General features: G+C 35.9%; 1 long non-coding RNA gene across 1 annotated transcript; it reads left to right on the forward strand.

Annotated features, from left to right (window-relative positions):
* The first annotated feature begins 490 nt into the window (after nucleotides 1-490).
* On the forward strand, nucleotides 491-23,543 carry LOC143250950 (uncharacterized). Its single transcript, XR_013028450.1, has 3 exons — nucleotides 491-703; nucleotides 15,117-15,313; nucleotides 23,113-23,543. It is a non-coding gene; the product is annotated as an uncharacterized LOC143250950 (long non-coding RNA).
* The last annotated feature ends 1,263 nt before the right edge of the window (nucleotides 23,544-24,806 follow it).

Genomic DNA, 24,806 nt, shown 5'->3' on the forward strand with positions numbered 1-24,806 from the left:
AAACAACGCCTGTTAAATTCCAGAAAAATTGGCGTTGTTTTGCCGAAAGTACAAGAACCAGTTTCGTTCCAAGTATTTAACGACAACAACCACAGCAAAAACACTTCCAAGTGGGACAGCAGTATGTTTAGGGACTTACAACGCTAAAAGTTTATTTCTATTGAATAATACAGAAAGATATGAGATTAAGACAACACAACATTTCTCTTTTAAAGAACTGTGTATTTCACGCGTTGAAATAGGCAAATTGAACTAATGCACTTAATAGCTAAGAAAATTTACGGTAAACGCCCCTCCTTTACGTTATCTTAAAGTGCTATAGTCAGAGTTATTTTTAAGGAATTTGGGAGGAAATTATGGTCAACTAATTATCATACAAAACCCAAGGCCGAAATCAGACAAGGGTGTGAGAATTAGGTCCGTCCTACTTGAAGTATAAGCTATTCTGTCCGGAATATAATTGATCACTTTTAGAGGGGACCTCCTCAATCAAATTACACGTTAAGGTGTAAAGTTGCCCTGCCATCTAGCGACTACTCTCTAATTTGATGAAAGAAGCGAGCTGATGATGATTTGGATGTTGTGATATTTCCCGAAGCATGGATATTAACATCTGTCTTGGCCAACCTTCTTTTGCACCTGGGCTTAGTATGTGATAATTTTACTTCTACGACTCAGCACTCCTTGCTTCGCTGTGGCCTTGGTAATTATTTTTAACGTCGCTTTCTTTATTTTCTATTGATTATCGGTTTTGTAAGTGATACTATATAAGAACAGTGTACTTACACGCACACTTTTATTGATTATTCGTATACACCTGGTTAAGCTTTAAACAGAACTATCATTCTACTAGTTTTTTGGTTCACGAAACTGAAATTGTCAGGAACATACATGTAATTATCTTGTGAGTCTGAAACATCCGTACAAAGACTTGGAGTCTAAAATTTCCGGAAGTAATCAAAACTTACCTAACAGTATGTAAAAAAAACAACTTAAAGCTCAAAATTCGTAATAATGTTGCCTCAGATATATATCTTTTGAAGTTCGTAACAGATCTGTGAAGACTTGGTAGAACTAAATTCTGATAAAGTTGTTTAAACATAAATAAATGTTCACCACGAATTTAGTTTGTAGTTATTATGAACTAAATGTACTGTTTAAATTGTTGTTATTACGAGGCATAGCTAGTGCTAGCTAGTAACTGGCGGTAAATAGTTCTCTCTATCCGCTGTAAGACTCGAAAACATATTATCTTCAGATTTTGTACAGACTCAGTGACAAGAACTACTTTATTAAAAGACATTGTTTATACAGTTCAAACAAGCTACTCTTCTACGACCTCTGTACCAAGTTTGTTTGTTTATTTGGAATTTCGCGCAAAGATACATGGGGACTATTTGCATCCTAACTTCATAACTAATACATAAGAGACTAAATCAACAGTTAACATCCCTACACATTTCAGAAGGTAATTGAGGAAAAGTGTAGTAAACGGTCTAATTTTCTTTTCTGCTTCTTGTTTGTTTGTTTTCGAATTTCGCGAAAAGCTACAACACAGCTCATCTGTGTTAGACATTCCTAATTTAGCAGCGTAAGACTAGAGGGAAGGCAGCTAGTCATTACCATCCACCGCCAATACTTGGGCTACTTTTTTACCAACGAACCAGTGCCCTCACATTAGCCTGAAACTGCTAAATTAAGGATGGATAGCTCAGATTGTCCTCGTGTAGTTTTGCGCGAGAAAAAAAAAAAAAAACCTACTGAGGGTCCAATATCCAGCTTTGCACTAAAACAAAAAATTTAAAGAAAGAAATGACATTATACTTTATTCTTTAAACACACGAAATCATTTCATACATGTTGTGGATAAGGTAACTCACGTTTTTGTGTCTGCAGCCAGATTTAAAGTAAAAAGAAACCATTCAAAACCTTCAAAAAAGTAAAAGAAGAACTAATAAGTTCTCAGTGTAGCTAATTACCTAATATGGTAATCCCTGACGTGGAAAGGCTAACAAAGACACCACCCACACGTGACTAACCACAGAAAAACGTTTAAGTACTAGTTTACACCATACAGAGCGGGGTGGAGATAATAATAAGAAAGAAGTATACGATGGGGTAGGTAGCAGAGTTTATTTCATTAACCCCCAAACCGACAACGACGACACTCACTCAAAGTATCGGATTTCAAGAAGAAATAACTATATATCGATTTAACAAAATTCAGAGAAACAAAGTGAGTACACAAAGAGTACAATTTGGGCCTGACGTGTTTTAATTCTGTTGATGTTATGAAATGAGTTTGGTAGACAACCACAACAACATAAAAAAACACTCACAACTGAGAAACATGGATGGTTAGTGCTAATTCGCTTTAATTTGTAATTAGGATTTTTAAAGTTGTCTATAGACTTAAATTTGTTTGTTTGTTTGTTTGTTTTTTTGAATTTCGCGCAAAACTACTCGAGGGCTATCTACGCTAGCCGTCCCTAATTTAGCAGTGTAAGACTAGAGGGAAGGCAGCTAGTCATCACCATCCACCGCCAACTCTTGGGCTACTCTTTTACCAACGAATAGTGGGATTGACCATCACTGTATAAGGACCCACGGCTGGGAGGGCGAGCGGATTACGAGTCGAACGCCTTAACACTCTTGGCCATGCCGGGCTATCTATAGACTTAAAACAATACGGTTTGTTTCTGGTATCGAATTTGAGAGATGTGCCGCAGCATTCGTTTCACTCCTACAGAAATATTTAGTCTTTGGATTATAGAGCTCCTATCTAGAATCAGAGAATGACATGGCATGGTCTGGACTTTAAGGCACTTGATTTGTAACCTCAGGGTCACGGTTTAGAATCACCATCATTGAACATGCTAGACGTTTTCAGACGTGGATAATGTGACAGCCAATTCCACTATCTATTGGACAAAAGAAAAAAATAGAATAGTTCAAGAGTATAACCACCTGGTAACACAGAAGGACAAAAATAAGTTTAATCATAATTATGCGATATTTTTATATTAAAATGATATATTTAAATAAATATATTTACTTTCTTATTATAACGATCCGACATAGCCAGGTGATTAGGGCGCTTGACTCGTAATTCGAATCCTCGTCACACCAAACATACTCGTCCTTTCAGCCATGGGGGTGTTATATTGTACGGTCATTCCCATTATTCATTGGTAAAATAGTAGCCCAAGAGATGGCGGTGGGCAGTGATGACTAGTTACCTACACTACAGTCTTACACTGCTAAATACAGATCGGCTAGCGCAGATAGCCCTAATGTAGCTGTGTGTGAAATGTAAAAATAATAAAATTGGGAAGTAAAGGTTTTTCATATTACTGGAAATTTCGTTCCTGGCCATATTTATAATTATCAAGATTTGTTTAATTGAAATTTGGACCCTTAAGCCTCAATTTTGTCCCCTTACAAAAACTAGTCTCAAGAACATGAATTCGAAACACTTCATACAAACGTAGTTTAAACACTGAAAGTGTCTGCTGTAGCATTTGGTTTTCAGTTGCTTGATATTTACAATAACTAGAACTGTGACCTCCTTGTCGCTATTTATTTAGGGGATTCCTATTTACTTTGCATATAAAATCTCGAAATCATAACCACTTGCATAAAAAAAAAAGAACTTTGCGCATTGTGTAAATTGTTCACAAAATGATCAAAAGGTTATAGATGTGGCTACTGCATGGAACATCAAAGTATGGTTTGTCAATATGGCCGTCAGAATGTGGTTAGGTGAGTAAAGTGTATGGTTCTTACGATATGTCCTAAAATGTAATTAGTTTTTCAAGGTTCTTCGAATGTGGCTGTTGTAGAGGATGATAAAGTGGGGTTTGTTTACATTATAAGGTATATCATGACAAGATCATTGTCCATTTATTATTCATACTTTCTGGGGCCCGGCATGGACAGGTGGTTAAGGCACTCGAGTCGTAATCCGAGGGTCGCAGGTTCGAATACTCGTCACACCAAACATGCTCGCCCTTTCAGCCGTGGGGGCGTTATAATATGATGGTCAATTCCCCTATTAGTTGGTAAAAGAGTAGCCCAAGAGTTGGCGGTGGGTGGTGATGACTAGCGGCCTTCCGTTTAGTCTTACACTGCTAAGTTAGGGGCGGCTGAATTTGAAATGAGTAATGCTATATTTTTTTACTCTAAACTGTCTTCAGTGAAGGATATATGAAATATTCTACTTAATAAGTATGGTCGCTCTGATTATTTTAGCTTCATTACCTAGAGTACGGTAAACAGAGGGGAAATTTGAATCATCTACATATTTCTAAGTGTTTTTTCCTTAGGAACATTTTATTTATGGATATAATTATTAATTTTTTTTTACTTCCTCTGCACGATAATCTTTGTGAAGAAAGAATATTAGAAGAACTTGACAATTCTACGCTTTCACTACTTATTTTTAGCTAAAATTACACATGTTATTCACTGGTGGTTAAGATATGGGATTATAGCCAACTACTTTCTGTTATTTCTTTTCTCCAAGTAACAACTGCGGTTGTTTTTTTACACCACTAAAATTTGTACCGTCTTTTGGAATTCTAATTCACTAATGTTACTGGAGTTAATTACATCTGCGAATGTCTACTATTACAGTTTCTTTAATGGTGTGTGATCTGTCTTGGTTTAAATTGTGCATGCGCTACCGGGCTTGTAAAATTGAACTGATAAAAAGTAAAATTGAAGTGATAAAAAGTAAAATTGAACTGATAAAAAGTAAAATTGAACTGATAAAAAGTAAAATTGAACTGATAAAAAGTAAAATTGAAGTGATAAAAAGTAAAATTGAACTGATAAAAGTAAAATTGAAGTGCTAATAGTAGAAAGATGGACGAAGTTTCTTTCGTCAAAAAAAAAAAAGCTACTTATGATGAAACTCGTATATGTATATCTTTAATAGGGAAAGTATAACAATTTCCAAAAATCTGAAAGAAGTTAATGAGTAGAATACTGACAATAGGGTTGTAGAGGGGAAGTAAGCAGCTATTGAATGAAAACTTTGAGCTTATGAATGTAAATTCAGAATTTTGTAAACTCCATTAAACGTGTCTTCATGATGATTGCAAATTCTAATCTTCATAATATAACTAACATGTTCCATCCTTGTAATTATTTATTGTTATTTTGTAATATTCGAAATTATTACAGGAGTGTTCCCTAACATTTACTATTAGTACATGTGCTTTCAATGTTATTGCTTTCATGAATGCGCATGCGTATTCGGAAGACTCGTAATAGCATCTATTCCAGAGTAGTTACACATGAAAACGGTAATTTCCACTTTTATAAAATGTATCAATATTCTTTAGGTTATTTTTTTTCCACTCAATAAAACAGTCGTTTATATGAAGTAAACATTATTACAGGCAATTCAATCCAGTGAACTAAACATTTAGCTTCATTTGAAAAACAGATTATGGCCTTTTCTGTTGTAAGTTTGGTATTTCGTGGATGTATCCATATTCTAATGAATGAGTTATGATATTCTATATCGTACAATAAATTCAATTGCTAATACTACCACTGAATCAGTGATAAGTCTACTAATAACTCAAAAATCCGGTGTTTGTTGTTAATCTTTGTGTTCGTGGATCATTACCTGTTACAATAAGCTGCAATTTGCTTTCCACTCTATAGTTCTACTTGTTATATCTTTCTGAACGGTCTTGGATCCTCAATACGAACCATGTTCTACTGTCTTCCAACGCCACCATCTTTATGTCACAAAAGCCATACATTTTCAATGACAGAACATCCGTATTCATGCACCATACAGTATCAAATTGTAACTCTAACACATCCATTTTATATAGGCTGTAGTTTTTTCATGGGACTTATTGATTTGCACATTTTTGCACAATTATACTAACATTTCTTTGGGTTTCAAACCGAATCAGCTTTAACTCAAGATGCCATATTCTTGTTGTAGAATCTTATAAAGCTAAGTTACTTCTGGACCACGACTAAATAGAAAAAAAAAGAAATTTATCTTGGGTTTGATGGCGAGAAACACACTTTGGCCCGACATGGCCAGGTGGGTTAAGTCGTTTGACTTGTAATCTGAAGGTCTCGGGTTCGAATCCCGGTCGCACGAAACATGCTTACCCTCTCTTGGAAGCGTTATAATGTCCAAACATTCTCGCCCTTTAAACCGTGGGGGCGTTATAATGTGACTGTCAATCCCACTATTCGTTGGTAAAAGAGAAGCCCAAGAGTTGGCGGTGAATGGTGACGACTAGCTGCCTTTTCTCACTACTAAATTAGGGACGGCTAGCGCAGATAGCCCTTGAGTAGCTTTGCATTAAATTCAAAACAAATAAACATTCAGGGTAGCATTTAAAAGTCTTCGTTGGATGTTTCGGATAAAACCTGTAAACTGGTTTAGGAATTTGAATAACTGGACTTTTACAAAGTTGGGAATTAATAAATAGGAATAACATTGTCTGAAGAACGAAATATTGTTTCTCCTTTTGACGATTTTTACGTTTATGTAATGAAGTTTAGAGATAGTTGAACGATATGACAGGGTTATGGTAGTTACCAAGTTAGGGAGCATACTAGAAGATCATTCGTAGGATAACAACGACATGATGATAACATAATCTTATCTAAGCGCTTTACATTTCTAGTACTCTTCAGTACCTATTCAAGCAATCACTAAACTTTTAGTTTGAAATTTAACTTGATATATAAACAGCATGCTTTAAGTTTATTCAATTTATGTTCTTACAATTACGTCAAAATTACGTTAGTTTTGCTCGAAAACTTTTCATTTTTTATCAAGTTTCTACCTACTGTGTATCGTTTTTCGTATTATATAGAATGCTAAGTTTGATAAGTTTTCACTAGAATGCTTTTCTTTGAAACGCGAAACGCTGTTAACAGCTATTCGCGCTATCTGTAGATAAAAAGTGCCGCGAGCCATTCGTAATTTTGCTCCTTATTTCAACAGCAAATCAGAGTGTCAAATGTCATGTAAACTGTGTAAGAAAAGCTGTACTTGCACCGTACATGACGCCCTGAAATGCACCTCTATGGGTTTTTTAGATCCACCATTGTTTGTTTGTGTAGAATAGTTAATTACTTCATACTGGCATGATAAAAGACAAGTCGGCTTGAAACCCCTTACTCAAAGGAAGTTATGATGTAGCGTTCGGGATTTTCAAACAGCTGATTGTGATGAAAGTTCGAGACATCTTTGAGACTAATAGGGTGAAAAGTTCGCTGAATTGTTGACATAAAAAGAAGCTTTTCAGCTTTAAATGACAGAATGGATAAAAGACTTGGTGAGTGATATCACAGGATCTAACCGTCCCATCACGTGCCATATAAAGTTTCTGTGCCCGTGTTTTAAGTGTTATAGGATGTACCTATGTACAAGTTTACTTCATAACGGTTACGTCTTATAACCGTTTTCTCTCATATATCCGATGCAGGAATAGACTTATATCGCGCAGATTTATATTCATAACAATTAGACAAATTTGATGTATAGACTTATCTTAGTGATGAATAGATATCAGTCAGGTTTATGTTAACAAATATGTTATTACAATCATTTTCAACTATGCATTTCTATCTTGTCTTTAAACATGCATCTATTATGGAACAAAAAATACCAATAACAATGGAAGTGAATCTACTACGGTTATACATTTCCTGCAACTTTAATTCTCTTAGTGTTGTACATAAAATAATTATTCTAACGACCGTATAGTCTGAACTTTCTGACATAGGCCAGTCGATCACAAAGATTAAACGTTAAATAAATGTAGAGAGCAACACAAACTGTTCATGCTAGACTTAGAAACACGAGTTTTAGATTTTGTTGTGATAAATACGTTATAAAATGTATATACTGGTGTAAAAGTACGCGAATTGTATGTGGTGTTATCAAAAAACTGGTGTTTGTTTTTAATTTTGTTATGCTTACGACGTGGGTGAAATTCACGCTATAGAGCAGAATTTTAAAGAGTTTGAATAGATAAAGAACCCAGTAGAGTCTGGAACTTCATATCTAAACCTAAGCAAGATGCAGGATTAGTTCAAATGAAACTATTAGACGTGTCAACATGTTGTCTAAGACTTTTATTAAACGTGAAAAGATACTCACCCAGTCAAACAAAGCCAACATAACGCGAGAAGGGTAAAAAGACAAATTCCTGAAAACAGACGAAAAGTCTAAAATATTAGTTCTAATAGCACATACTCACATTGTGTTTATTGTGTGAAAAACCAAATTGGGTAAAACATTTGTTTTATTTATCCTAGATAGGCTTTCAAGCGTCACAAACCCGAGTCTGTTATAATGTTTTGATATATTTATGTATAACAAGAAATGATACGCTTTCAGCTCAAGGTTATAATATTATTTTCAGTTTTCAGAGGCTTACCATTAATATTCACCATAGTGACAAGAAACATATGAAAGTTTAAAGAACAAACCTCTCAAGAATATCACCTAACAAAACGCATTAGCTGCAACAGTCCTCCTGTGGAACATTGGTAAGTTCTTGGACTTCTAACACTAAAATAGCTCAACACAGATTGCGGTTCCTTTCCTTGTGATGTTGGTATGATGGTGGCATTTTCATTGCTTGGCACACAACTATGTAAACATCCATGTTACTATAAACGGATGAGGGATGTTCCGATGATTAGCATACTAGACTTCGATATGAATGGCCCACGGTTTGAGTCAACGATATTCCATTAAACATGCTGTGAATTTTCAACTGTATGCACGTTATGAAAGTGACGCGCTGTTTAGTTTAAAGTATCCGTGATGCGACAGACGCTGATGAATTTTGACCACCATCTGGTCAGCAGTTTTAAAATGGGAATGGGTATGTCTTATTATTCGGTTCTCTAGCCTGGCCGTTTAGCCGAGGGTCATATAGTTTTCAGTTCAAGCTGAGATTACCAAATGCTGCAAGCGAGAGAACAGACAGGAGATACCGGTTTTACCCATTATAATTGGGTAAATTTCCTAGGTCACAATAATAAATCGGAGCAGGTTGATAAACGGAATTAACTTTCAATGTAAGAACGATCGATTTACTGTTAAGGTTTTGAAGATATGCTTCCATGGAAGGGGACCAAGGAAGAAGAAGAAATGACTGATTAAACTGCTGCTTTATTTCAGTATTGCTAATCGGTCGTCATTGGTTGAACAGCATGAACGTAGAATTAGAAAGAATGAAAATTAGCTGTAACTAACATTAAAAGGATTCTATATATGTAAAAAACGGCTTGTTTGGGTTGAAAAAATATTTTACGTAGAGGAGCGAATAACGTTTCGACCTTCTTCGGTCATCATCAGGTTCACACACAAAAAAACAAACTTGTAAATCTGGCGATGACCGAAGAAGGTCAAAACGTTGTTTGCTCCTCTACGTTAAATATTTTTTTCAACCCAAACGAGCCGTTTTTTACAGATATATTTTTCTCTACAAGTGGGTTTTCTCGACATCACTGATGATTAGAAGGATTCGTATAAGTTATTTTTTATAAATGGTACTAGGTGACCTATAAGATTTAACATTAGTGTAAGAATTACATAATACATTGCACATAAAGGAGTGTGCTCTCTTATAGCAAAGCCACATCGGGCTATCTGCTAAGCCCATCGAGAGGAATCGAACCCCTGATTTTAGCTTTGTAAATCTGGAGCTGGAGACGTACCGCTCTACTAGCGGGGGGGGGGCGTACAAAAAGGAATGACAAATGTTGAGGGAACAGGCTGAAAGTGGCAGATGTTCTCAGAGGAAATTTAGAGTTTATTGTGAATTTACATACACGATCTCAAAGTAATAAAAGACCCGGCACGGCCAGGTGAGTTAAAGCATATGACTCGTAATCTAAAGGTCTTGGGTTCGAATCCCCGTCACACCAAACATGCTCTCCCTTTCAGCCGTGGGGGCGTTATAATTTGACAGTAAATCCCACTACTCGTTGGTAAAAGCGTTGCTAAAGAGTTGGCGGTGGGTGGTGATGATTAGCTGCTAAATTAGGGACGGCTAGCGCAGATAGCCCTCGTGTGGCTTTGCGCAAAATTCAAAGACAAATGAAGTAAGTGATAAAATTCTTATTTATTTATTTTATGAAATATTATGCAGAAGAGTTGCTAAGCCTACCGGATAACAATAGGATATTCTGTACTTATGTCAAATTCGCTGGCGAAGTCCTTCAATAAATTCACTGTCCCGTTAATAAAGAACAAGATCGTGATTCCAGTATTTAGGATTATGAGAAAAGCAAACAACCTGTGGTGCTAATAAATGAAAACACAAAAAAAGCATTGACACAGCAGATTTGAAATGTGCGATGCTTTTCTAGAGGATTGGGTAGTCCAGGATGGTCTACAAACATGGCAGTTCTTCATAGCAAGGATAGTATTTATTCGGACATCCTGGAAGCTCCTATGTTATTAAGTCATATTCATAGTCACACAGTAGATAAGGGTCAAATACTCTTTTATCGTGACAACAGCATGCATTATTAGTTAATTAAAAACAAAGTCGCTTAGAAGCAGAAAGAGGCCCAACATGGCGAGATAGTTAGGGCAATCAACTTGCAGGCTGAAAGTCACGAGTTCGATTCCTGCCACACCAAACATACTGTCTGTTCAGCCGAGGGGGGCGTTATAATCTGACGGTCAACACCACTATTCGTTGGTAAAAGAGTAGCCCAAGAGTTGATGCTGTGTAGTGATGACCAACTGCCTTCCCTTTAGTCTTACACTGTTAAATTGTGAAAGTCTAGCACAGATAGCCCTCCTGTAGCTTTTCGCGAAATCTGAAAACAAACAAACAAGAAACACTTTTCCTCAATTACCTTCTGAAGTCTGTAAGCTGTTGGATTTAGTCTCTTATGTATTATTTACGAAGTTAGGATGTAACGTAGGGTCAACAGTTTATATGACTCAAACAACTATTGTTTTATTTGGTAGAAAATTTGTTGATGTTTGTGGTTAGTTTCTTCTCTATAATAAATGATTTAAATAATAATTAGATAATTTTTACACCTCACTTACGTAATCTAGTTCACACAATAAAATTTGCTGTTCATGAAAGCTGAGAATATAAGTAGCACTTAGACAACTACCATGTCTGTCGTATTCCAGCTGACCTGATGAACAATGGTATTGATGGACGAGGCCTCGTCAGCACTGGATATGGCAGATGTAGCGTGGTTGGTATATTATAATACTTTCCTTTTCCTTTTTTCGTATGTTGTTAGAAATAGGTTTGCTTTAGTTAATGGCGTTTCGTTTTCCTGAAATGAAAAAAAATATTATTGCTTTATGTTTGTTTATTTAGGACAATATTTATAATTTAGCACACATCATTTGTTGAAAAACATTTTGACTATAGTTCAAGTTCAAGGACGCTAAGTAAGGGTTGAGGTTACAATACAACAATGTATTGTTGTTTTTATCAGCTATAAATAATTTTTACTTGCTTATTCCAAAGAAAGTTAAACGTATATAACGGTAAAATACGTTTAAAAACACGTAAAAGTGCTCATGCAAATTTTAATTTAAAAAAAAAAGTTAATTTTCCATTGTTACCCACCTTTCTGAAAGTTTCGAATACGTAAGTTCTTGATATTTTAAGGTACTTTAAACTCACATTTTTGTATATCCCATGTGGTGTTTCTTTTCCTAGTCTATTCGCGATAGCGGTATATGGTTAATAATGTGAGAGAAATCATTTGTGGTTGAACTCGCTTTCATCATCTAATTATAAGCATCTTTATTTATACCACGGGTGGGTTAAGAGAAACAACCATTGTCTGTATATGTAGAAAATCTTATATACATGTTGTTTCAAAAACGAAGTGCTCCCCCCCAAGTTACGCACACACATAAAAACATCTTTATTCAATATCGCTATAGTAAAATAACGTTTTTCACTTGCGCAGCAGAGGAAGGCCCTATTTTATTTTCAGTGTCATACTGTGAATGTCTGCGTCGTCGACTCTCAAAGATCTTGGCACCTGGTGTCACACGTCGGCAGGATCTTGGTGACGAAAGCCAGAGGCTTTTACTCTGGAACCCAGGAAATGCAGATTAATGTGACATAGAGGAATGTTGCTCATTTCCCGCCGTTTTCGTTGAGCCAGCAAGAACAGCAACTTTCAACGGGTAGAAGTAGCGGCTGGTTTTAATTAGGATCAGATTCAGCCCACACACATGGCATCCTCTGGATTGTTCCGTTCTTCTCTCTCACCGTAACGGGACCCTCCACGACGAAAAATTCCCACTCATGACTTATGAGGTTGTAAGTGTCACGTTCTAAAACGTGACAATCTTGATTCACGAGCTCACTAAGCGGAAGGAACACAGATTTGATCTCGTTTCGATCTAATAAGCATAAAATTAGAATTTTACATGAGTTTTCTATAGTTAAACAGTTTTAGGATTCTTTATGATAAACCAGAATGGAAAAAAAATAAGAAGTTACCATTGATTAGAATTTCCACGACAGAGTCATACACTATAATTCAACTATTAATACAAAATCTCATAATTTTGATATACCCTCATAATTTGTTTAGCACATTGTAAGGATTAGTTTAGGTCACATAGTTTGAAAAGTACATTATAAAGTTCAATGCTGGCAGTACTTTGACCAGGATCAGGTAGGCAGTAGCACTGCCTAGGTAGGGATGGCTCAGATTGTTCATCGAAATGGTATTTTAAACATCTCCTCAATAGGTCATCAGATGCTCCCTTTTATAACAATATCTTTGCAACTACTGAGTCAGAAATTCTTGTAATGTTTGTAAATATCATAACAATGGTGTCAACCAGGGTAACTGATGTGATATAGTGTCATCCAGAGTAACTGATTTGACATGGCGTCAACCAGGATAACTGATGTGACATAGTGTCAGCCAGGGTAACTGATGTGGCATGGTGTCAACCAGGGTAACTGATGTGATATAGTGTCATCCAGAGTAACTGATTTGACATAGTGTCAACCAGGATAACTGATGTGACTTAGTGTCAGCCAGGGTAACTGATGTGATATAGTGTCAACCAGAGAAACTGATTTGACATGGCGTCAACCAGGATAACTGATGTGACTTAGTGTCAGCCAGGGTAACTGATGTGACATGGTGTCAAAAGGAGCATCCGCTTTTACAAGTATTACGAATACCTATTAGTAATTTAAAAAAATCGTAATCCTAGTGTAAACGATATACCTCTTGAAATTAACATTTTTTTTTTACAAAAATTTGATGTTCCTTTAAAAAAAACAGCTTAAGTATAGGATGGAACAAGAATTATCAGCAAATAAACAATAAATATTACAATTGTAACTCTATGTCTATTGAAACAATATATTATAAAACAAGCAAAGAAGTAAAAGTAATACTTTTATGGCTAATACCAGTCCTTCAGAAACAATATAAACAACATAACAGAGATGGCATTTACATTATTCATGCCTAATATCACAGGTAAGAATTAACATACAGCAAGATATAACAATTTTTGTTGGGCCCGGCATGGCCAAGCGTGTTCCGAGGGTCGCGGGTTCGAATCCCCTTCGCACCAAACATGCTCGCCCTTTCAGCCGTGGGGGCGTTATAATGTGACAGTTAATATTCGTTGGTAAAAGAGTAGTCCAAATGTTGGTGGGAGGTGGTGATGACGAACTGCCTTCCCTCTAGTCTTACACTGCTCAATTAAGGACGGGTAGCGCAGATAGCCCTCGAAATAAAAAAAAAACAAGCTATTTTTGTCTCTTAACATTCTACAACACTGTGTATCTGTGCTATTACGTAGAGATGATACAAATGCCATCCGTGTAATATTGTTTTTCTTAAGGACTTATATTAGCGATCCCTGCGTTTACTTCCTTTTTAAAAAAGTTTGTTCCATAATTAAAATAATTAATTTTATTCATGGCAAACAAAGTAATACCCTACACTGAAGTTGTCTGTCACAATAGAGTTTAACATGATAAGATATATTATTTGTTTGTTTGTTTTTGAATTTCCCGCAAAGGTAAACGAGGGCTATCTGCGTTAGCCGTCTCTAAGTTAGTAGTGTAAGACTAGATGGAAGGCAGCTAGCCATCACCATCCACCGCAAACTCTTGGGCTACTCTTTTACTAACGAAGAGTAGGATTGGTCGTCACTTTCGAACCCGCGACCCTCAGAGTAAGAGTCTAGTGCCTTAACCACGTGACCATGTCAAGGCCCTGTACGATGTAGTGAAAACCAGAATTAACGAAAAGCTACAATGTACGAAATTGGTGGTCTACTGGTTAAGTTCAGAAGGTGCAAAGATTGTTTGAAAATATCGTATACCACTGTTAAATGTGATTAAAAACGAAACGTTTAAGAGGTGAGTTAAATGGAATCCTTTAAAGACCTCAGAATTTTAATTTCCATAAAAAATCGTTTTTAATAAATACTTTGCTAATATACTAAATATATTTGAAAAAGGTCTAGGACATAAGTATTTAAAAACATTAAAAAACAGTTTTCTGCTTTTATCACAAACCTAATGAGTTTATTCATGTCTTACAAAGAGTTTGATATTTTCATAGTTAAGAGGTTTAGTTTCGTTAATGTCAGCTTTTTTTTTCTTCTTCTCTATAATGTATGAGGGCCCGGCATGGCCAAGCGTGTTAAGGCGTGCGACTCGTAATCTGAGGGTCGCGGGTTCGCATCCGGTCGCGCCAAACATGCTCGCCCTTTCAGCCTTGGGGGCATTATAATGTGACGGTCAATTCCACTATTCGTTGGTAAAAGAGTAGCCCAAGAGTTGGCGGTGGGTGGTGATGACTAGCTGCCTTCCCTCTAGTCTTACACTGCTAAATTAGGGACGGCAAGCACAGATAGCCCTCGAGTAGCTTTGTGCGAAATTCCAAAAACAAACAAACAAACAGACTATAATGTATGAATGTCTTCGTTTGAAACACCTCTGGTACAAAATCTAGAAGATAGACTTATAATGAAAATTGAAACTTTAGATAAATAGTTACATGATAATTCTAAAAAAAAAAGGGTTTTTCTTGCATTTTCTTTCTTAATGTATGTCTGTGTGTTCATGCAGCTTCGCGAATCGAATTGAGTCGAAACGAATGACGACACGATCGGTTAAAAAAATAAAGTCACGAAAGGATATTTGAACGTGTGGGGTCCTCAAGAAAGGCGTTTTACCTATCCTGGACATCTTCGACATCCCGCTTTTGCAGTTAGAGAAACAAGGAATGTTCAATTATCTAAAAAAAAGTGGAGGTGGATGAATAGGTAAGCCAAAAAAACGTAAAATACTTCAGTGACAAAACACTTGACGCGAACCATTTATTATCTTATATGCCTTTCTCGTTCAGATGTTAAACCCAATTACAGCAAGGACCTGATGCAGGAATTCAGCTTTTTAGTATCCCGTCGTTTTAACGCATGTTCTGCATAATAACAATCACGCCTCTGTTGTATAAACTGTGAATTTAGGTGTATAAGTTAGTGGCACGTCTCATATCTAAATTATTTACCTTTTAAAAAAAAGGTAAATGTGCAATGATTACCACAGCTTAGGCACAGTGTTTGTTTGTTTGTGTTTGAATTTCGCGCAAAGCTACAGGAGTGCTGTCTGCGTTAGCCGTACCTAATTTAGTAGTGTAAAACTAGAGGAAAGGCAGCTAGTCGTTACCACCCACCGCCAACTCTTGAGCTACTCTTTTACCAACCAATAATGCGATTGACAGTCACGTTATAACGCTGAAAGGGATTTGAACCTGCGACCCTAAGATTACGACTCGAGCGCCTTAACCTACCTGGCCGTGTAGGGCTGAAACTTAAGTGTGCAGCTGGTTTATTTCGTTTTCCTTTGTTATTAGGAACTTCCATAACTTATTGAGTTATGAAAGTAAAATTTTGCAAACCATTTATAAAAGAAAAACCTTTTATTCACTTCAGTCAGAACGGACACATAAATGTGAATATAAATCCAAAACTTTCATGAGTTGTGACTTTCGCATGATAGCATATTTCATTTGACCTGACAAACGAACACAAGTTATCTGATTTAAGATAGTAAACAAGCACAATGACTGATTGTTCCAATGATACTTTTGTGTAGAGTCAACATGCCTCACAACATCAACCAACTCAGGATATGTTTTATTCGATTAAGTGCATAACATGTGGCAGGTTCAGTGCAAGTTTTAAAAACAAAACATGATTTTTTTTAAACCTGATTTGACACTTCTTCCTTCACTTTTTATTAAAAACGCAAAGCTACACAAGAGGCTCTATCTTCCACGGTGATTTAACCACTACTTTTTAGCCTTGAAAGATGCTGCTGAGCCAACAGGGAACCTCTTGGTTTCAAAACAAGTTTATTTCTTACAACAGGTTATGTAGTGTTTGATTCAGCATGGCTGTGTCCAGCGCTAAATTTCAAAGGAAGAGGTAATTTTTGCAGCTGGCTATGTAGCTTGTAATATAAAATGGACATGTTCAACACTAGATATCTAAGCTCATTTCGAAGTTTTAGGCTGAACATGACGGTATTTAACGTAACCTTTACATTTGGGGCCGAGATGTGGTTAAGGCACTTGACTCGTACTCCGAGCCGCGGGTTTGAATTCCCTTTCACACCAAACATGTTCGTCCTTTCAGCCGTGGGAGAGTTATAATGTGAGGATCAATCCAACTATTCGTTGATAAAAGAGTAGTCCAAGAGTTGGTGGTGGCTGGTGATGACTAGCTGCCTTCTCTCTAGTCTTACACTGCAAAATTCGGGACGGCTAGTGCAGATAGCTCTCCTGTAGCTTTGCGCGAAATTCAATAAAATAAAGCATTAAAGATGCAGACAAGGAACGTTTTGACGTAAAATTTTCAATGTTCATTACGGGATGCAGTCCATAAGCCGTTCACTACAGCAGTAGCGCACGTTATAGATCTATCTGCATTTTGATTTGGTGTGATAAACAATGGACAACCACCATGTTGACCAAGTAGCCTCGCTTCTCAGTGTTTACTGCATATAGACGAACGTGGTTTGGTTACACCCTGCAAAATGCTTTGACCATGCTTATGTCATTCCAACATTACGTTGTAAAGCCTGTTTTAGCTGTTTTGGCCTTGGCACTCTGGCAATGTTCATGAAAATTAAGGAGTTCTCATAGTGTGACATTTTCAAGAATACTACACTACTTCGATTGGTGAACTTGTGCTGGAAATACCATATATATTGAAACTGTGATGCAACATACCTCGCTGCACACTAGTGTTTAGTTGTGACTTAGGAGACTTAGTATCCAAAATGTTTCGGAGCGTCATCTTGTCGACATAAAGGGTAGATCATAGGTATTGGTTGTAAGTGTTAGAAAAAAAGACCTGACTGTGATTAATACCAAAGGTGGACACAGCGAAGAAACAGGAACCTCAGTTTCCTCAAGATGTGCCAAGAACATGTAACCTCAAATACTTTTACTCCTAGACACGTTACTGTAATGACGTGTGGAAAAACAATGTGGAAAAATATTTATCGTTATAAAAAGTGATTTTTAAACCATTAAACACTTTAAAACGCTTAATTATGTGTTCAATTTTATGTGGGAAGTTTTATGAAACTTAGGCATCTGATGACGAGTCATGGGAACTGAAATATAAATGATTCGTCACGTAGCACAAATTGTATGTGTGTGTATGTGAGTACCTCTACGTATGTTTTCAGGTGTATATGTACAGATGTGTAATGTACTAATCTCACGCACGTTTGTCTCGTTAGCCATTGGGAAATAACAGAGTTCAGAGAAATACATATTGTTCTGGAATAGCGGATGAATTACAGAAAAATAACAACCAGAAACTTTGGTTGTTTATGTGCATAAAAATCCCCCACCCCTAGTGGTATAGCAATATGTATAAGGACTTTCAACGCTATAAACCTGGTTTCAATACCTGTGGCGGGCAGAGCACAGATAACATATTGCGTAACTTTGTGCTTGACTTTAAAGAATAAGCAAACCAAATAAACATGTGGAAAACTAGCGGATGAATAAAAGACAGCCAACCACAGAAGTCGCTGTCAGTTGGTTCTAAGTGTTTTATTGTCACTGATCCAGAAACTTCTTTCAAATCAACAATACATTATTAATAAGCCCAAAGAAGATACATAATCATCCATAGCGCAGATAGGCGATCGCTATATATTGAATAACGCTCTCCACCATTATACGTGTAGAGGTGCTGATGTTGGCAGCCGCAACTGGATACGCTAATAGTGTACTGACGTCAGAAGCAGACTGTACAAGTTTAGCTGATCTGAAAACGACCTGCGAAATGCATTTCACTTATATTAAAGCTAGTAAAATAAATAGATATATAGCCTGCAATGGTACCAAAGACTCCGCTAGTGGACCAAAAATATTCTTCTTACATACGAGTCAAGTTTCAATAAGTGTACAGATGACAGATTTATATTCACACGTAAAGGACTTGGAACCAGATCCAGCCCATTTTCTCAGAGGAACGTGACACACATGAGAATGGTGGAAGTATAATATGAACGGGATTAAGCATTGGTTAAGGCACCTGTCACTACATCCTGTGAAATAGCACAAATTACTTAAAGCTACACATAATAGGGACCACGCTTTCTGACCATTAGTGCTGGTACAGTTAAATTTAACATAAAATCAATGGTTGGTAGCGTCTAACTGACCGACACTTTTCTTGAAGAATTTGTTTATTTGTTGTTTTGTTAAGCTAGCCGTCCCTAATTTAGCAGTGTAAGACTAGAGGGAAGGCAGCTTGTCATCACCACCTACCGCCAACTCTTGGGCTACTCTTTTACCAACGAATAGTGGGATTGACCATCACATAATACGCCCCCACGGCGAGGATGTTTGGTACGACAGGGATTCGAACCCGCAACCCTCAGATTACGAGTCGAGTGCCTTAACCGTCTGGCCATGCCGGGCCTTTTGGAAAAAGAAAAAATAAACCGAATTGCGTCTGTCAAACTAATTGGACTTCAATCTCATAAGATGAATGCAGGATGAGGCTGGGAAGCGAGTCAGGCTTCATCTGGTCACTCAGACTTTAGAGCTTCTCTGAACTGAAAGCAATTGTTTTTAAAAGAATAATATAGGATAACTCAGGATTTTCTGAAAACTTTAATATTGAACGCGTGGTATCGGTGCCAGGCTGTCCTTGTAGTCCCTTTTAAGTAAAATATAATTTGAACTCTGAAGACATTAAAATCACCACTACAAAATCTTTATTTACGAACGTAGTATCAATGAAAAGTCTTCTGCATTTCACATTAATTACTGTTTCTGTCAGCAATCGTCATTCATCCATACTAGCTATAAAAATGTTTTATTAAGAGGTTTTTCTTTACTGTCTTGCCGTCCCTAATTTAGTAGTGTAAGGCTAGAGGGAAGACAGCTATTCATCACTACCCACCGCCACTTCTTAGGCTACTCTTTTACCAACGAACAGTGGGATTTACAGCACGTTATAACGCCCCCACGGTTGAAAAGATGAGCATGTTTGGTGTGACGGAGATTCGAACTCTTGACCTCGGATTACGATTCGAGTGCCTTAACCACCGGGCCATGCTGGGCCCGAACTTGTTAATAACCTAACTGCTGTTTCTGTCAGCATTCGTCATACATCCATACTAGCTATAAAAATGTTTTATTAAGAGGTTTTTTCTTTACTGTCTTGCTGAAATATTATCCACAAAAATGCTGGTAATTGGATTTACATACATATTTCTATAAATATTTTAATATTTTTAGATGTTAATTCAATAAACTAAAACATCAAATTGTATTCTCAGCAAAGATACTAAGTGCAACATTTTTGTTCTTTTCTTTTAACATAAACACAAGTCATTTTAAAGGCACGAAATATAGTATATCCCAAAATGGCCAGGCATGGCCATGTGGATAAGGCAATCCACTCGTAATCCGACGGTCGCGGGTTCGAATTCTCCTCACATGAAACATGCTCGCCCTTTCAGCTGTGGGGGTGTTATAATGTTAAGTTTAATTCGTTGGTAAAAGAGTAGCCCAAGAGTTGGCGGTGGGTGGTGATGACTAGCTGCCTTCCCTCTAGTCTTACACTACTAAATTAGGGGCGGCTAGCGCAAATAGCCCTCAAGTAGCTTTGCTTGAAATTCAAAACAAACCAATCAATATACGAAAATAAGTTTTTTAAGAAAGAAACACGGAAGTTTAATATATAGTTTCAAGATGCTGTTTTTCATGACAGTAGTTAGTGTGTTTTAATTCGCTTTGATAGAACAACGATTTTAAAGAAAACGTCAAATATTTATTCGTCTGAAAGCTCTGTCAACTGTTTCGTCACTTGAGACAGAAAATTCAAGCTTTAAGTCATAACTGTGAACAAGGGTGGTGAAAATAACTTGAGTCAATATTTGAACTGATATCCACTTGCGTATATTTTCACTTGGAGTTTGATATTTTGATTGAAAAACAAATGTAGCTCATTATGAAGAAGAGGTATGATCATTTAAAAGCGAAAAACAACACTTTCAAGTTTGCAATGTTGTTGTCAAAATAGCACGGTTATTTTTAAGATAGATCATTTTCACGATTAAAAAGTTAGTTCAAAGGTTGCATGATGTTGTGAAGGTAAACAGCTTTTTTCAGTTATCTTGAGATCGTTTCAAAGATCGTGTTTAAATTTCGATAATATTTTCAATATTGCAAGATAATTTTCTGGGGGCTTGGGATGGCCAAGCGCGTAAGGCGTGCGACTCATAATCCGAGGGTCGCGGGTTCGCACCCGCGTCGCGCCAAACATACTCGCCTTCCCAGCCGTGGGGGCGTTATAATTGCGCGGTCAATCCCACTATTCGTTGGTAAAAGAGTAGCCCAAGAGTTGGCGGTGGGTGGTGATGATTAACTGCCTTCCTTCTAGTCTTACACTGCTAAATTAGGGACGGCTAGCACAGATAACCCTCGAGTAACTTTGTGCGAAATTCCAAACCCAATATTTTCTGGGTTGTAAGCTAATATTGCAGGTAAAAATTCAACTTCAAGACAGCAGTGTTATTTTAATTCAAGAGTGTCATTGTTTAGGCTGTGAGAAATAAAGGTTAAAGAAAGAATCGAAGTTTCTTATTTTAACTTGTAATATAAGAATTTAATGAAATTGAGATTATTTTAACTACTAATAAACAAAGAGAAAACAAATATATATATAACATGGTTCTATTATGAATGTTCCCAGTAAAGATTTGAGATACTACAAACTTTGTCTTGAGACAATTCCAGCTGTTGGAACACACTTTACTCGGTCAAAAGATAAAAGTGTCGGGCTACATGTGTGAGGGTCTGGTGTTAGAGATGTATTGCCGTTTAACTTACCGCACTTTCATCTGAAGACACATTGTTAAAGTAAATCAATTTCATTATTCGGTTTAGAGTCGCTATACGGGCGAGGACGACTAGTGCTGCTCATATGTTTCTCTTTCTTGTTGATCAGCAGTTCTGAATTAATGATGACAACAGTTGAATTACTTGATTATTACTTCACTGACTATCATTTTGTAAGCTTCCATACTTATTACTATTCTGTAGGTATATTGGAATTATCAAGAGCTTGTTACAAATTAAGCACAAGGCTGCACATTGAGAATGGATCCTGAACTTTTGTATTATAAGCTCTCAAACTTGTCGTTGAGCCACTGGGGGGAAGAGTTGGTCACGAGACAGTACAATAACTCTAATAACTGTCTTTTACCAATTACAAGACATTAACTTTCCCAATTCTAAAGTATATCGAAGTACAACAAATACTTCAAACCAAGACATTCATTTCATTGATAAATAATAACATCAAATGATATACTGCAAAAATAAGTATGATTTCTTACACAACGTGGACTCTTCAAAAGCATTACAATGTGGCAAACGTAATATAAACTTTAGACCTAAATAAAACGTTTAACTTAATAAACTGCCCAATCATAATTTAAGCTATTAAAAACTGTTAAAACTGTTATAACTCTGAATATGTGAACTTTTAAGAGTGAATTGCAAGCATTATCGACTTTATTATTTTTATTACTCTTTCTTTGTAAACCACTAGCTAGTTTGATTTTCAGATAAATCTGACTCTTAAGTTTCCTTAAACTTCAAAGTTTTATAAGCTGTTACAGCTGCCAGCTACATCTTAAAACTTTCTGACAATCACCCGGATTAGATTTAAACTGGTGTTGCACTTTTCGATGGTAAGGTGTTTTTCGTTCAGTCATAATTATTACGTTTCTCATTACAAATTATGAATGTATATGATGTAGTTATTCAGAAGTATTCAAAATATTAATTTCTATTTTTCTTTAATGAGTGGCCAAGTTTAGAATGAGATTGTTATTTGAAACTGAACGTTTAAACATTGTATGGTATAGATTTTATTTGGGATTAACTAATACGTTTCGATTTTACAAGTCATGGCTGCATATGATAGGTGTATTGAGGAATTTTCGAAACTCATCATTGATCTTAAGGAGTTGACTAATACGTTTCGATTTACAAGTCATGGCTGTATATGATAGGTGTATTGAGGAATTTTCGAAACTCATCATTGATCTTAAGGAGTTGACTAATACGTTTCGATTTACAAGTCATGGCTGTATATGATAGGTGTATTGAGGAATTTTCGAAACTCATCATTGATCTTAAGGAGTTGACTAATACGTTTCGTTTTACAAGTCATGACTGCATATGATAGGTGTATTGAGGAATTTTCGAAACTCATCATTGATCTGAAGGAGTTGATTAATACGTTTCGTTTTACAAGTCATGGCTGTATATAATAGGTGTATTGAGGAATTTTCAAAACTCATCATTGATCTTTCTCTTTAATGGTCAGTTTTCAGAACATATAGATAACGCGGTCATGAATCTTTAAAAACATTATCTCTCTTTTGTAAACAATTTATGTTTAAATAAGTATCCTAGGATTTTAATACCTTTATGGTTCGTTTTATTACATAGTTCTAAAATGCATGTTTTACGTTTAATGAATATTTGAGTGTTTTGTTTTCCATCTATTTTCAGTACCAGTCTTGACCGTTTCTTTAAGACAGCTGACGGATATCGAATTTTGTCCATTCCTCGAAGGTGTCTGCATCGTATCAATCTTGACCATTCATCAAAGACGTCCACATATTTCTAACCAGGACTGTCCCTCAAAGATGTCAGCATCATCAAATCTTATTCAGTTTTATAGAAGTTCGGTTGAAGCCCTTTCAAAACATATGGTTCTCTAAAAATATTCAGATGTGTATTTCTTTGGATAACTGTATATTTAATATCTGTATTTTACATATTAAACATATTAGAGCAATTGACGTCCACTTAATGTTATATTAATTTAAAACCGGAACTGTTCATCATATAGACAACTGAATTCAAACATGGTTATAAAACTATTTTATTTTAATATAATCTGAGATTTATGTAGGCATTTGGGTTATGATAACAAGCTATTTCTCCAACTGATGTGCTTTACTTGTGATATGGTATACTGTTGTACTGTATTCTTGGTTGGTACCATATATTGTTGTATCGTACTCTTGATTTGATATTGTATATTGTTGTACTGTACTCTTGATTTAATATTGTATATTGTTGTACCGTACTCTTGATTTGATATCATATATTGTTGTACTGTACTCTCGATTTGCTAAGACTAATATTTTTTACTATACTCTTAATTTTGCATAACGTATTTTTATGTATTCTTCATCTAGCAAAATGTATTATTTTACTGTATTCGATATTTATTATAGTTTATTGTATTGCTGTATTCGTGATTTGGTATAATGTATTGTACTACTGTATTCATGACTTGGTATAATGTATTGTACTACTGTATTCGTGACTTGGTATAATGTATTGTACTACTGTATTCATGACTTGGTATAATGTATTGTACTACTGTATTCGTGATTTGGTATAATGTATTGTGATTTGGTATAATGTATTGTACTACTGTATTCATGACTTGGTATAATGTATTGTACTACTGTATTCATGACTTGGTATAATGTATTGTACTACTGTATTCATGACTTGGTATAATGTATTGTACTACTGTATTCGTGATTTGGTATAATGTATTGTACTACTGTATTCATGACTTGGTATAATGTATTGTACTACTGTATTCATGACTTGGTATAATGTATTGTACTACTGTATTCATGACTTGGTATAATGTATTGTACTACTGTATTCGTGATTTGGTATAATGTATTGTACTACTGTATTCATGACTTGGTATAATGTATTGTACTACTGTATTCGTGATTTGGTATAATGTATTGTACTACTGTATTCATGACTTGGTATAATGTATTGTACTACTGTATTCATGACTTGGTATAATGTATTGTACTACTGTATTCGTGATTTGGTATAATGTATTGTACTACTGTATTCGTGATTTGGTATAATGTATTGTACTACTGTATTCATGACTTGGTATAATGTATTGTACTACTGTATTCATGACTTGGTATAATGTATTGTACTACTGTATTCATGACTTGGTATAATGTATTGTACTACTGTATTCATGACTTGGTATAATGTATTGTACTACTGTATTCATGACTTGGTATAATTGTACTACTGTATTCGTGATTTGGTATAATGTATTGTACTACTGTATTCATGACTTGGTATAATGTATTGTACTACTGTATTCATGACTTGGTATAATGTATTGTACTACTGTATTCATGACT

Source organism: Tachypleus tridentatus, chromosome 5 (genome assembly GCF_004210375.1).
Source record: "Tachypleus tridentatus isolate NWPU-2018 chromosome 5, ASM421037v1, whole genome shotgun sequence".
Classification (NCBI taxonomy): domain Eukaryota; kingdom Metazoa; phylum Arthropoda; class Merostomata; order Xiphosura; family Limulidae; genus Tachypleus; species Tachypleus tridentatus.